Source organism: Tupaia chinensis, unplaced genomic scaffold, assembly GCF_000334495.1.
Source record: "Tupaia chinensis unplaced genomic scaffold, TupChi_1.0 Scaffold000502_1, whole genome shotgun sequence".
Taxonomy (NCBI): Eukaryota; Metazoa; Chordata; class Mammalia; order Scandentia; family Tupaiidae; genus Tupaia; species Tupaia belangeri.
The window spans coordinates 206,030-218,173 of NW_006160014.1; the positions used below are offsets into that span (position 1 = coordinate 206,030).

At 38.6% G+C, this 12,144-nt stretch overlaps 1 pseudogene; it reads left to right on the forward strand.

The window, feature by feature from the left end:
• The first annotated feature begins 632 nt into the window (after positions 1–632).
• On the forward strand, positions 633–2,148 carry LOC102485360 (elongation factor 1-alpha 1 pseudogene; annotated as a pseudogene).
• The last annotated feature ends 9,996 nt before the right edge of the window (positions 2,149–12,144 follow it).

A 12,144-nucleotide genomic window follows, 5' to 3' on the forward strand; every position in this document is an offset into this window, starting at 1 on the left:
ATATGGAGGATCTATTGCTGAGTGAAGTAAGCCAGGCTATGAAAGAAAGATATTGTATGTATCCACTCAATATATACCGACTATTCGCACTCTATGGTAGAGAGCAAAATATTGGAGGACATAAAAGCAGTGAAAACACTTAACGAGAATAAGACAGTGTGAAATGGGGGGGTGAAGAGAAAAGGATAGAGAGAGATAGCAAGAGAACAAATAGAGAGGCATGACATTAGTGGGACACAAATATGGCTTATTACCTGTTGATAATGATGTGTATAGTATTCTCAACCGAATTGGTTTGAGAAGTATTTCATGATGGGTAAAGTCTTTTCACAAGCAAAATAAGAAATAGTGATTGACTGTTTTTAAACAATGGAATAAAAATGATAATGATCTAGAAATATTATGAAAAGATATTGAATGATGAAGAGGGGAATTTAATGTCTCTGAATTGACTGACATGCACGGCATTCCCTTTTGAAAAAGTAATGTAATACACTGTAAAGTTATATGCAATTCAATGTAGTATAAACAAGATTATGATGATAATAAATTTAAAAATTTTAAAAAATTATTTAAAAAGCTTTTTCTCAACAGTTTTGCTACCAGAACACAGGTGTCGTGAAAACCACCACTAAATCAAAGCCAAAATGGGAAAGGAGAAAATTCACATCAACATCATTGTCATTGGACACATAGATTCCAGCAAGTCCCCCGCTACTGGCCGTTTGATCTACAAATGTGGTGGGATCGACAAAAGAACCATCAAAAAATTTGAGAAGGAGGCTGCTGAGATGGGAAAGGGCTCCTTCAAATACACTGGGTCTTGGATAAACTGAAAGCTGAACGTGAGCATGGTATCACCATTGATATCTCCCTGTGGAAATTTGAGACCAGCAAGTATTATGTGACTATCATCAACACCAGGACACAGAGACTTTATCAAAAACATGATTACAGACACATCTCAGGCTGACTATGCTGTCCTGATTGTTGCTGCTGGTGTTGGTGAATTTGAGGCTGGGATTTCTAAGAAAAAATGAGCATGCCCTTCTGGCTTACACACTGAGTGTGAAACAACTAATTGTTGGTGTTAACAAAATGGATTCTACTGAGCCACCCTACAGTCAGAAGAGATATGAGGAAATTGTTCAAGAAGTCAGCACCTACATTAAGAAAATTGGCTACAATCCCAACAGAGTAGCGTTTGTGACAATTTCTGGTTGGAATGGTGACAACATGTTGGAGCCAAGTGCTAATATGCCATGGTTCAAGGGATGGAAAGTCACCCATAAAGATGGCAATGCCAGTGGAACTACACTGCTTGAAGCTCTGGATTGCATCCTGCCACCAACTCGTCCAACTGACAATTCCTTGCATCTGCCCCTCCAGGATGTGTACAAAATTGGTGGTATTGGCACTGTCCCTGTCGACTGAGTGGAGACTGGTGTGCTCAAACCTGGTATAGTGGTCACCTTTGCACCAGTCAATGTGACAACTGAAGTCAAGTTGGTTGAAATGCACCATGAAGCTCTGAGTGAAGCTCTTCCTGGGGACAACGTGGGTTTCAATGTCAAGAATGTGTCTGTCAAAGATGTTCAACGTGGCAATGTTGCTGGTGACAGCAAAAATGACCCACAAATGGAAGCAGCTGGCTTCACTGCTCAGGTGATTATCCTGAACCATCCAGGCCAGATCAGTGCTGGCTGTGCCCCGTTGGATTGTTACACAGCTCACATTGTTTGCAAGTTTGCAGAGCTGAAGAAAAAGATTGAACGCCATTCTGGTAAAAAGCTGGAAGATGGCCCTAAATTTTTTAAATCTGGTGATGCTGCCATTGTTGATATGGTTCCCGGCAAACCCATGTGTGTTGAGAGCTTCTCTGACTATCCTCTTCTGGGCCGTTTTGCTGTTCATGATATGAGAGACAGTTGCTGTTGGTGTCATCAAAGCTGTGGACAAGAAGGCTGCTGGAGCTGGCAAGGTCACCAAGTCTGCCCAGAAAGCTCAGAAGGCTAAATGAATATTCCTAATTCCTTCCATCCCAGTCTTAAGCAGTGGTGGAAGAACAGTGTCAGAACTGTTTGTCTCAATTGGCCATTTAAGTTTAATAGTAAAAGACTGGTTAATGATACCAATGCATCATAAAACCTTCAGAAGGAAAGAAAAATGTTTTGTGGACCATTCCGTTTTTTTGTCTGTGGCAGTTTTAAGTTATTAGTTTTTAAAATCAGTACTTTTTAATGGAAACAACTTGACCAAAAATCTGTCACAGAATTTTGAGACCAATTAAAACAAAGTTTAATGAGAAACCTGTGTCTTCTTTTGGTCAAACATGAGACTTCATAGAAAAACGTTAAGGCAAAAAAGTTGAGTTTGTAAATCACTCTTGTATTAAGAACCCGTTGGAACTTTTTAAAGAATATGATAATTTAGATAATTTTTTCTGGATTGGGAGTTTGGGTCATTTCTCACCTTTCTAAGAAGGCAGAATCTTAATAGAATGCCTGTTTACATATTTCTCTGCAAGGCCAAATATGTAATAGTGGCCATGTGTTGCATATGAGATTTTGTAGTTAATCAATATTAAGTAAATTTGTTTGAACAATCTCAAAAAAAAAAAAAAAATCTGATCAAAAAAAAAAAAAAAAACAAAAAAAAGAAAAAAACCTCCTAAAAGAAAAAAAAAAAAAAAGAATTTAGAATGCTCATGGGACCAGCAGTAGGAGTAACGGCTATGTTGCTGGATTCCCACATAGTCAACCACAGTTCGAGCCACACACTCGTTGGCTTAAACTTATGCTGGGCATGTGTGCATGCATGCCCATGATCCCAAGAGGAGAATGGAGGAGAAGGGATTGCAGCGTGGTCATCCCCCATGGTAGGGTAATTTCTTGCTTTCTATTTCTCTGTCTTTCTCTGTCTTTCTGGTGAGTGCACATGCCCTATAGAAAAAAAAAACTTTCAAAAAAAAGCATTTGGAGTATTCATAATGACAAAAACTAAAAAAGATGGAAGAGAAGAGGGACAAAGAAGACCAGAAGAAAAAGTCGATGAGTCCCAGGAGGTGATGAATTTCTTGTGAGAGCTGAAGGAGAAAATATACACCATAAAAAAGAGTCAAATGGAGCTGTTGAAGATGATGGCTATAATACAGAAAGTCAAAACCTCCTTTGAAAGTTTTAAAAGCAGACTAGATCATACAGAAAATCATATCTCAGATGAAGAAGACAGGATGGCTGGACTAGTAAAATCTACCACAAAGAATAAGAAAATGGCCCAGAAAAAATGAGAATAATATACAAAAATTACTAGACACCATCAAACGTTCAAACATCTGGATAATTAGTATCCCAGAAGGTGAAGAGACTACTAAGGGCATTGACAATCTATTCCATAAAATCTTGAAAGAAAACTTCCAAAAGTTAGAGAGACATTCAAAGATCCAGACCCAAGAAGTAAAAAGGACCCCAAATAAGATCAACCCAAGAAGATCTTCTCCAAGACACATTATAGCCAGATTGACCAAAACCACAAAGACAAGATACTAAGACTGGCAAGAGAAATACGTCATGTTACCTACAAAGGATATCCCATCAGGCTAACAGCAGATCTCTCATTGGAAACAATGCAAGCAAGGAAAGAATGGGAAAATATATTCAAAGTGTTGAGTGAAAAATAATTTCAACCAAGGACACTATACCCAGAAAGATTATCCTTCATATGGGAAGAGAAGACAAGAACATTCTCAGATAAACAAAACCTGAAAGAATTTACCAATACCAGACCAGCTCTCCAAGAAGTTCTGAAGAGAGTGCTAGCCCAGGAAGACTAAAGTCAGATACACAGAAATAAGAGTTCTAAAACAGCTAAGAAAATGACCAGCTTAATCATAGAGACAAGTACAGAGTTGAATGTTATCTTCCAAATTTAAACAGAGAGATCAAACACAGCAGAAGATAAAGTACATGAGCTTGAACTGGTGAAATAGAATTTTATGACTTTTGACTAAAACATTACTGACCGATGCTTTGTTTTCCAGTGTTAAGGAGTTTTGTCTTTTCTTAAGTGGTGGACAGGTCTATTTACCTACTATTAAAACAGAATCCTGACCTGTTTCTTGAATTTAAGTATTAAGCAAATTTCTCTTAACTTTTTTTATTTTGATTTAATAAAGCTAAAACTACCTTTCCTGAAATTAAAAAGTGTATTTTTAAATTTTTTTTAAATTTCTGAACCTATCAACAGCAAAAGAAAACAAAAATCCTTATATCTGAAAGACAAAACAGAGTCAAAAATCAGTAACATTTTAGTCAAAAGTCATAAAATTCTATTTCACCAGTTCAGTCTCATGTAATTAATCTCTATTCTGTTGAATTTGCAGTGTTACTGTGCTCTAATCTTTCTGATTAAATCCTGGAAGTTAACATTCAGTGTTATTACTGATATTTCTAATCTTGTCCCTACCATTGAGTATGCCATTTTCTTGGTTGTTTTTAGTTCTCTTATTTCTGTCTGTCTATAGTTTTCCTGGGATAGCATTCCCTTCAGGAATTATTGAAAAACTGATCTGGTGTTGGTAAATTCTTTCAGATTTTCTTTATCTGAGAATGTTTTTATATTTTCTTCCCATGTGAAGGATAATCTTGCCAGGTATAATATTCTTGGTTGAAACTGTTTTTCATTTAATTCTGAATATATTTTCCTTTTTTTTCCTTACCTGCATTGTTTCCAATGAGAGGTCCGAAGTCAGTCAGAAGAAATAACCTTTGTAAGTAACTTGATATTTCTCTCTTTCCTAAGCTTTGTAAGTAACTTGACATTTCTCTCTTGCCAATTTTAGTATCTTGTCTTTCTCTATGGTTTTGGCCACTCTGACTATAAAGAGTCTTGAAAAAGATCTTTTTGGGTTGATTCCTTTTGGAATTCTTTGTATTCCTTGGGCATGGATATTTTAATACCTCTCTAGATTTGGAAAGTTTTCTTGCAGGATTTCATGGAATGGATTATCAATGCCTTTCTTAGTTAATTTACTTTCTGGGATACCAATTATCCAGATACTTGAACACTTAATTAGTATTTCTCATATATCATTCTCATGGGGGGGGGTGGTATTTTCTCAGTCTTTTTGGTGACTTTTTTCTAGATCAGAGGATTTGTCTTCTACATCCGAGATTTGACCTTTTGTATGGTCTAATCTGCTTTTAATACTTTCAAGGAAGGTTTTGATTTCCTGTATTATAGCCTTCATGTTCAACAGTTCTTTTGATTCTTTTTTACAGTGTGCATTTCTTCTTTCAAATCATAGAGAACTTCCTCATATCCAGGAACTCATTCTCTCTTTTCTCTTGCATCTTCTGGAGTTCACTGTCTCTCTTGCATCTTGATAAGTTTTGTCATTATGAATATTCTAAATTTTTTATCTGACATTTCCATGAGTTCTATTGGACTGTCTGTGGATGATTAAAGGTTGTTCTTTTCCCTTGGGGCAGAGATATTTTCTTGGTTTCTCATATTTCTTGTGCCTCTGTGGTGGTTCCTGGTCATCTGATAAATTATTATATTTCTTCCTAATTTCTTAGAGTTGATTCAGAGCATTCAGAGGCGTGCATGAAGAGATGATCCACAATCTCTCTGCGGTTCCATTTCCCACCAAGCAGCCTGCACTTTTGTCATTGCAACTAGATATTACAAAGGCAGTATTCCCAGTTTCTAGAGAGCAAGTGCACGTGGGCTGAGCTATGGAGCTTCAACTAACAGTTCAGAGGCGTGGGGGAGGAGATGAGCCATGCTCTCTCTACTGTTCCATATTTCTCTTTGATGTTCACTTCGTAGTCTCTCTTCTCTGATTTGCTGTTGTATTCACTTTTGACTACTATGTTAGAGGTTTTGGCAACTACAAGCATGTGTGCTTCTCTTTACCGTGAGGTACTTCTGTGCCGATTTATCTCCTCTACTGTGTTTTGAAATGTGGTATACACAGAAAGAGGTTTGATTTCAGATTTATGAAGAAGAGTTTTTCCCTTTGTACAACAGTTTCAGTGTTGATTGAGGATTTCTATGACCCTAAAATATTCAGAATTTTGGCTACTGTGCAACTAGACCAGTCTAGACAGTATGTAGAGGTTGAGCAGCAAAGTGAGAAAGTGAACTAAAGGAAAAGGAAAGGAAAACAAATTAAAAAAAGAAAGAGAGAACCAGCAGTTAGCGTAATGGCTATGTCGCTGGACTCCCACATAGTCGACCGCGGTTCGCATCCCAGACCTGGTGGCTTAAAACTCATGCTGGGCATGTGTGCATGTGTGCCCAAGATCCTGAGAGGAGAATGGAGGAGAAGGGATTGTGGCATGACCATCCCCCCTGGGGGGTGATTTCTCACTTTCTGTCTCTATGTCTCTCTCTGTCTGGCGAGCGCACATGCCCTATAGTGAAAACCTCTCCAAAAAAAGAAAAAGAAAAAGAAAAAAAGTAGAGGTCAGAGGCAAGAAACAGTTCTTACAATTAAAAAAAAAATGTAAAGACACAGAAAGTGAGACAGAGTCAAAGAGGAGACAGAGATTACCCTACCTATCTAAGTGTTGGGGTCTGGAAGGAGAGATTTGGAGCAGAGAGTCTTCAGTGGCTCTAGTCCCAGAATGGGGCAGGGCACAACTCAGATGTAGATGGATTCTGTCTAGGTGTATCAGTCTGGAAGAACCCATCAACTGTTAAAACATCAATTGTTATCTAATATGAGTTTATATGCCTATCTATAGTATAAGTATCTTTAAAAATCATGACTTTAAACTTCCACTGATGAGGCAGGTAGGAGATAAAGATGAATTCTAAATTGTTACTAAAAGTACTTATATTTTCTAACCTTATTTGAGAACGTAAGTTTTCTTTCCTCTTACACCACTTGAGAATCTCTAAAAAACTTGGAGCCAGTGTTCTTTTCATCCACCTATAGTCTTTAAGGAGAATAAAAAAAGGAGGGGCTGCCAAAACTGAAATCACTCTTGCTTTCACATTTCATTCTCTAATGGTATATAAAAAGAGATGATAGAGATCAATAGAGAAAGAGACAGAGATAGATAGATATATAATAGAGGCCAACAGGTTGTTGTTGGGGCACTAGACTCCCACAAGGCCAACTTAGTTCAAGTCCCAGACCTCCAGTTTGATTTCTCACTTTCACTCTGATAAGTGTGTGTCCCCTGTAGAAAAAATAATAATAAATTTAAATAAAATAAATCTTTAAAAATATGTATAGATTTTTAATAAAATTTTACCAAGGACAGAAAAAAGAGAAATGAAAAGAAAAACCACCCTAGAATTTAAATGGCAAGATCAACCCACACATCACAGTGGATTTCTTCTCAAACTGCCAATGTTTAGATTTTAAACAAATAAATTTCCAGTTAATGTGAAATGTAGTCACAAAGAGTTGAGATTTTTCATTGTGACAACAGAGATTTGACATTCGTTTATGTTTTATAAATGTGCATTCACATTCCATGAACCATTATGTCTCCATTGGTATATAACATTCACCTTTTCATACCCTCATACTCTGATCTTCCCTTTTCTTCATAGAAACATGATATACAGTACATCTCTATGCTTTGTGCTGCTACATAGGACACCACTGCATACCTTACCCATGATGCTTAACACACTACTAGAGGACTCCTGTCCTGTCCTTGGTGGGAGTAAGTTAAATGTCTCTCCCAAACTATTCAGTTTGCTTTTGGTTTTTGTTTTTGTTGATCTAACTGCTTACTGCCTGCTTGCTGCTCCTCTTTCTTAAAGCAGAAGACTACGACTCTTTAGTACTAGAGACCCGATCCAGAGACCAATTCAAGTAAACAACCTTGCTGGTGCAAGACAGCCTGTGGATGCAGGGCCAAAAGGCCAGGACCTATGGCTTATCCCCTCCCCCACTTACCTTTGGATTTCAGGTTTGTGTCTTGGAACTTTAACTTTCTTCCCCTCCCCACCTCATCCAAAGACTGGTTCAAGCACATGGCCTTGCTGGATGCCAAGCTTCCTGTAGCTGCAGGGCCTAATGGGATCATGGCTTATCCTCTCCCCCACTTGCCTTTGAACTCTCAGGACTTTGATGTTTTGGATAGCGAGCAAAGGGCAACGTGCACTGCGCTATCTTTTCTTTGCTCCTGAGGTGAACTTCAGAAGCTCGATTTGAGGTGCACCTCTTCTTTAGAAATGGGTAGGGCTCTGGGTCACCCAGGACCAGTGATAAAAGTGCAAGATGCTGGTGAGCAGCAGCAGCAGGGAGGCAGAACAGAAGAGATATTAGCAATTTTCTACTCCTGCACACCTTTGAACACTCAGAGATATCTTGAATAATTTAGGAAGGGACGTATAGATCACCAGATGACTATGTATGATCTCAGAGGCACAAGAAATATGAGCAACCAACAAAATGTCTGTCCCCCAAGGGAAAACTTCCGTTCTGCATCACCTACAAAAAACACAATGGAAGTCGCAAAAAGGTCAAGTAAGCCATTCAGAATATTTGTAATGACCAAACTAATTGAGATGCAAGAGGAAAGAGAAAATAAGCTCCAGGAGATGAAGAAGTCCTTTCACAATTTGAAAGAAGAACTGGAGGGACCAGCAGTTGGCGTAATGGCTATGTCGCTGGACTCCCACGTAGTCGGAGTATGGTACGGGTCCCAGACCTGGTGGCTTAAACTCATGCCGGGTGCATGTGCGCGCCTGCCCAAGATCCCGAGAGGAGAATAGAGGAGAAGGGATAGCGGCGTGGCCATCCCCCTGGGGGGTGATTTCTCGCTTTCTGTCTCTATGTCTCTCTCTGTCTGTCTGGTGAGCGCTGCGCGCCAGTGCCCTAAAGCAAAAAATCCCCCCAAAAAAAAAAAAAAGAAGAAGAACTGGACACCGTAAAAAAGAATTGAACAGAGCTGTTAGGAATGAAAAATGTGATACAGGAAATTAAGTCTCTCTCAAAAGTATTAAAAGTAAATTTGATCATGCAGAAGATTGAATCTTGAATGTAGAAGATAAAACTTCTGACCTAGAAAAAATTATCAAGAAGATTGAGAAAACAACCAAGAAAAATGAGGGTAATATACAAGAAATACTAGATACCATCAAGCGCCCCAACATCTGCATAATTGACATCCAGGAAGGGGAAGAAAATTATAAGAGCATTGATCATTTACTTCAAGAAATCCTGGAAGAAAATTATCCAAACCTAGAGAGGTATTCAAATATTCAGACCCAAGAAACACATAAGACCCCAAATAGAATCAATCCAAGATCCTCGCCAAGGCACATCATAGCCAGACTGGCCAAAACCACAGAGAGAGACAAGATACTATAATTGAATAGAGGGAAACATCAAGTGATTTACAAAGGCCATCCCATCAGGCTAACCTCAGAACTGTCATCATAAACAATGCAGGCAAGGAAAAAAATGGAAAAATATAGTCAAAATGTTAAATGAAAGACAATTTGAATCAAAAATACAGTACCCAAAAGATTATCCTTCATAAGATAAAATACATTCTCAGATAAACAAAACCTGAAATAATTTACCAACTCCAGACCAGCTCTGCAAGGGAGTGCTATACTAGGAAAACCAAAAAATTAGATGGACAGTTATATGATAACAAAAACAACAAAGAAAATGGCTCACTAATGATAGGAACAGGTCCAGAAATATCAATAATAACATTAAATGTTAACGGATGCAATTCTCCAATTAAGAGACACAGACTGGCCGAAAAAAAAAAAAAAGAAACCCTCTATCTGTTGCCTACAAGAAGTGCACCTTATGGATAAAGACATACATAGACTAAGTGAAGAGCTGGAAAAAGATAGTCCATGCAAATGGAAATCAATAAAGGTTTGGAGTTGCAATACTGATTACAGACAAAATACCCTTCAAGACAAAGACTACAAGAAGAGATAAAGAAGGGCATTATATAATAGTAAATGGGTTAATTCACCAAGAATACATAATGCTTATAAATATCTACACCCATCTCAGGAGCACCTAAATACATGAAGGAAAGAATGCTGGAGCTAAAAGGAGAGATAGGATGCAAGAGTGTAATAGTTGGGGATCACAGACAAAATACCCTTCAAGACAAAGACTACAAGAAGAGATAAAGAAGGGCATTATATAATAGTAAATGGGTTAATTCACCAAGAATACATAATGCTTATAAATATCTACACCCATCTCAGGAGCACCTAAATACATGAAGGAAAGAATGCTGGAGCTAAAAGGAGAGATAGGATGCAAGAGTGTAATAGTTGGGGATCTCAACACCCATTATCTCCTTTACACAGATCTTCTAGACAAAAAATCAATAGATACAGGACCTAAATGATACTATAAATTGGATGGGCCTGACAGATATCTATAGAACTTTCCTCCCTAAGAACACAAAATACATATTTTTTTTTTAATTTGTTTTTATTTTTTAACATTAATATGCTATACATCATTACAGTATACAAAATGAAGTTTTCATCCAAAATACATTGTCTGTTGGCTCAATCAAGTACATCAACATATGTGTTATCAACAATTAATTTTCCATTTCTTTTTTTTTTTTTTCTTTTTTTTTTTTTTTCCCAGACAGGAACTGAGAGACCGAGAGAGAAGGCTGGGGGCGCAGAGGGGGGCTCCCTACCGCTAGCTCTTTTGTTGGAGGCTGAATTATTAGTAGAAAGTCTTCATTCCCTTAAAAATCTAGTTCACAGTAGCCATGTGGAACCTTATCCTGAAGGCCCGTGGCTTCTTCTGCCGCTAGCTCTTTTGTTGGAGGCTGAATTATTAGTAGAAAGTCTTCATTCCCTTAAAAATCTAGTTCACAGTAGCCATGTGGAACCTTATCCTGAAGGCCCGTGGCTTCTTCTGCCGCTAGCTCTTTTGTTGGAGGCTGAATTATTAGTAGAAAGTCTTCATTCCCTTAAAAATCTAGTTCACAGTAGCCATGTGGAACCTTATCCTGAAGGCCCGTGGCTTCTTCTGCCGCTAGCTCTTTTGTTGGAGGCTGAATTATTAGTAGAAAGTCTTCATTCCCTTAAAAATCTAGTTCACAGTAGCCATGTGGAACCTTATCCTGAAGGCCCGTGGCTTCTTCTGCCGCTAGCTCTTTTGTTGGAGGCTGAATTATTAGTAGAAAGTCTTCATTCCCTTAAAAATCTAGTTCACAGTAGCCATGTGGAACCTTATCCTGAAGGCCCGTGGCTTCTTCTGCCTGGATGGGAGGAGCAGAGCGAAAATTAACAAGAAGGAAGGCGGAGCTAAGGGCCAGAGAAAAACTGGGCCTCTTTTTAAAAAAAAAAAGGAGTAAAAAGGAAATATTACCAAAAAAAAAAGGGAAGATAGAAGCAGGGAGAGACAGGAACTGAGAGACCGAGAGAGAAGGCTGGGGGCGCAGAGGGGGGCTCCCTACCGCTAGCTCTTTTGTTGGAGGCTGAATTATTAGTAGAAAGTCTTCATTCCCTTAAAAATCTAGTTCACAGTAGCCATGTGGAACCTTATCCTGAAGGCCCGTGGCTTCTTCTGCCGCTAGCTCTTTTGTTGGAGGCTGAATTATTAGTAGAAAGTCTTCATTCCCTTAAAAATCTAGTTCACAGTAGCCATGTGGAACCTTATCCTGAAGGCCCGTGGCTTCTTCTGCCGCTAGCTCTTTTGTTGGAGGCTGAATTATTAGTAGAAAGTCTTCATTCCCTTAAAAATCTAGTTCACAGTAGCCATGTGGAACCTTATCCTGAAGGCCCGTGGCTTCTTCTGCCGCTAGCTCTTTTGTTGGAGGCTGAATTATTAGTAGAAAGTCTTCATTCCCTTAAAAATCTAGTTCACAGTAGCCATGTGGAACCTTATCCTGAAGGCCCGTGGCTTCTTCTGCCGCTAGCTCTTTTGTTGGAGGCTGAATTATTAGTAGAAAGTCTTCATTCCCTTAAAAATCTAGTTCACAGTAGCCATGTGGAACCTTATCCTGAAGGCCCGTGGCTTCTTCTGCCTGGATGGGAGGAGCAGAGCGAAAATTAACAAGAAGGAAGGCGGAGCTAAGGGCCAGAGAAAAACTGGGCCTCTTTTTAAAAAAAAAAAGGAGTAAAAAGGAAATATTACCAAAAAAAAAAGGGAAGATAGAAGCAGGGAGA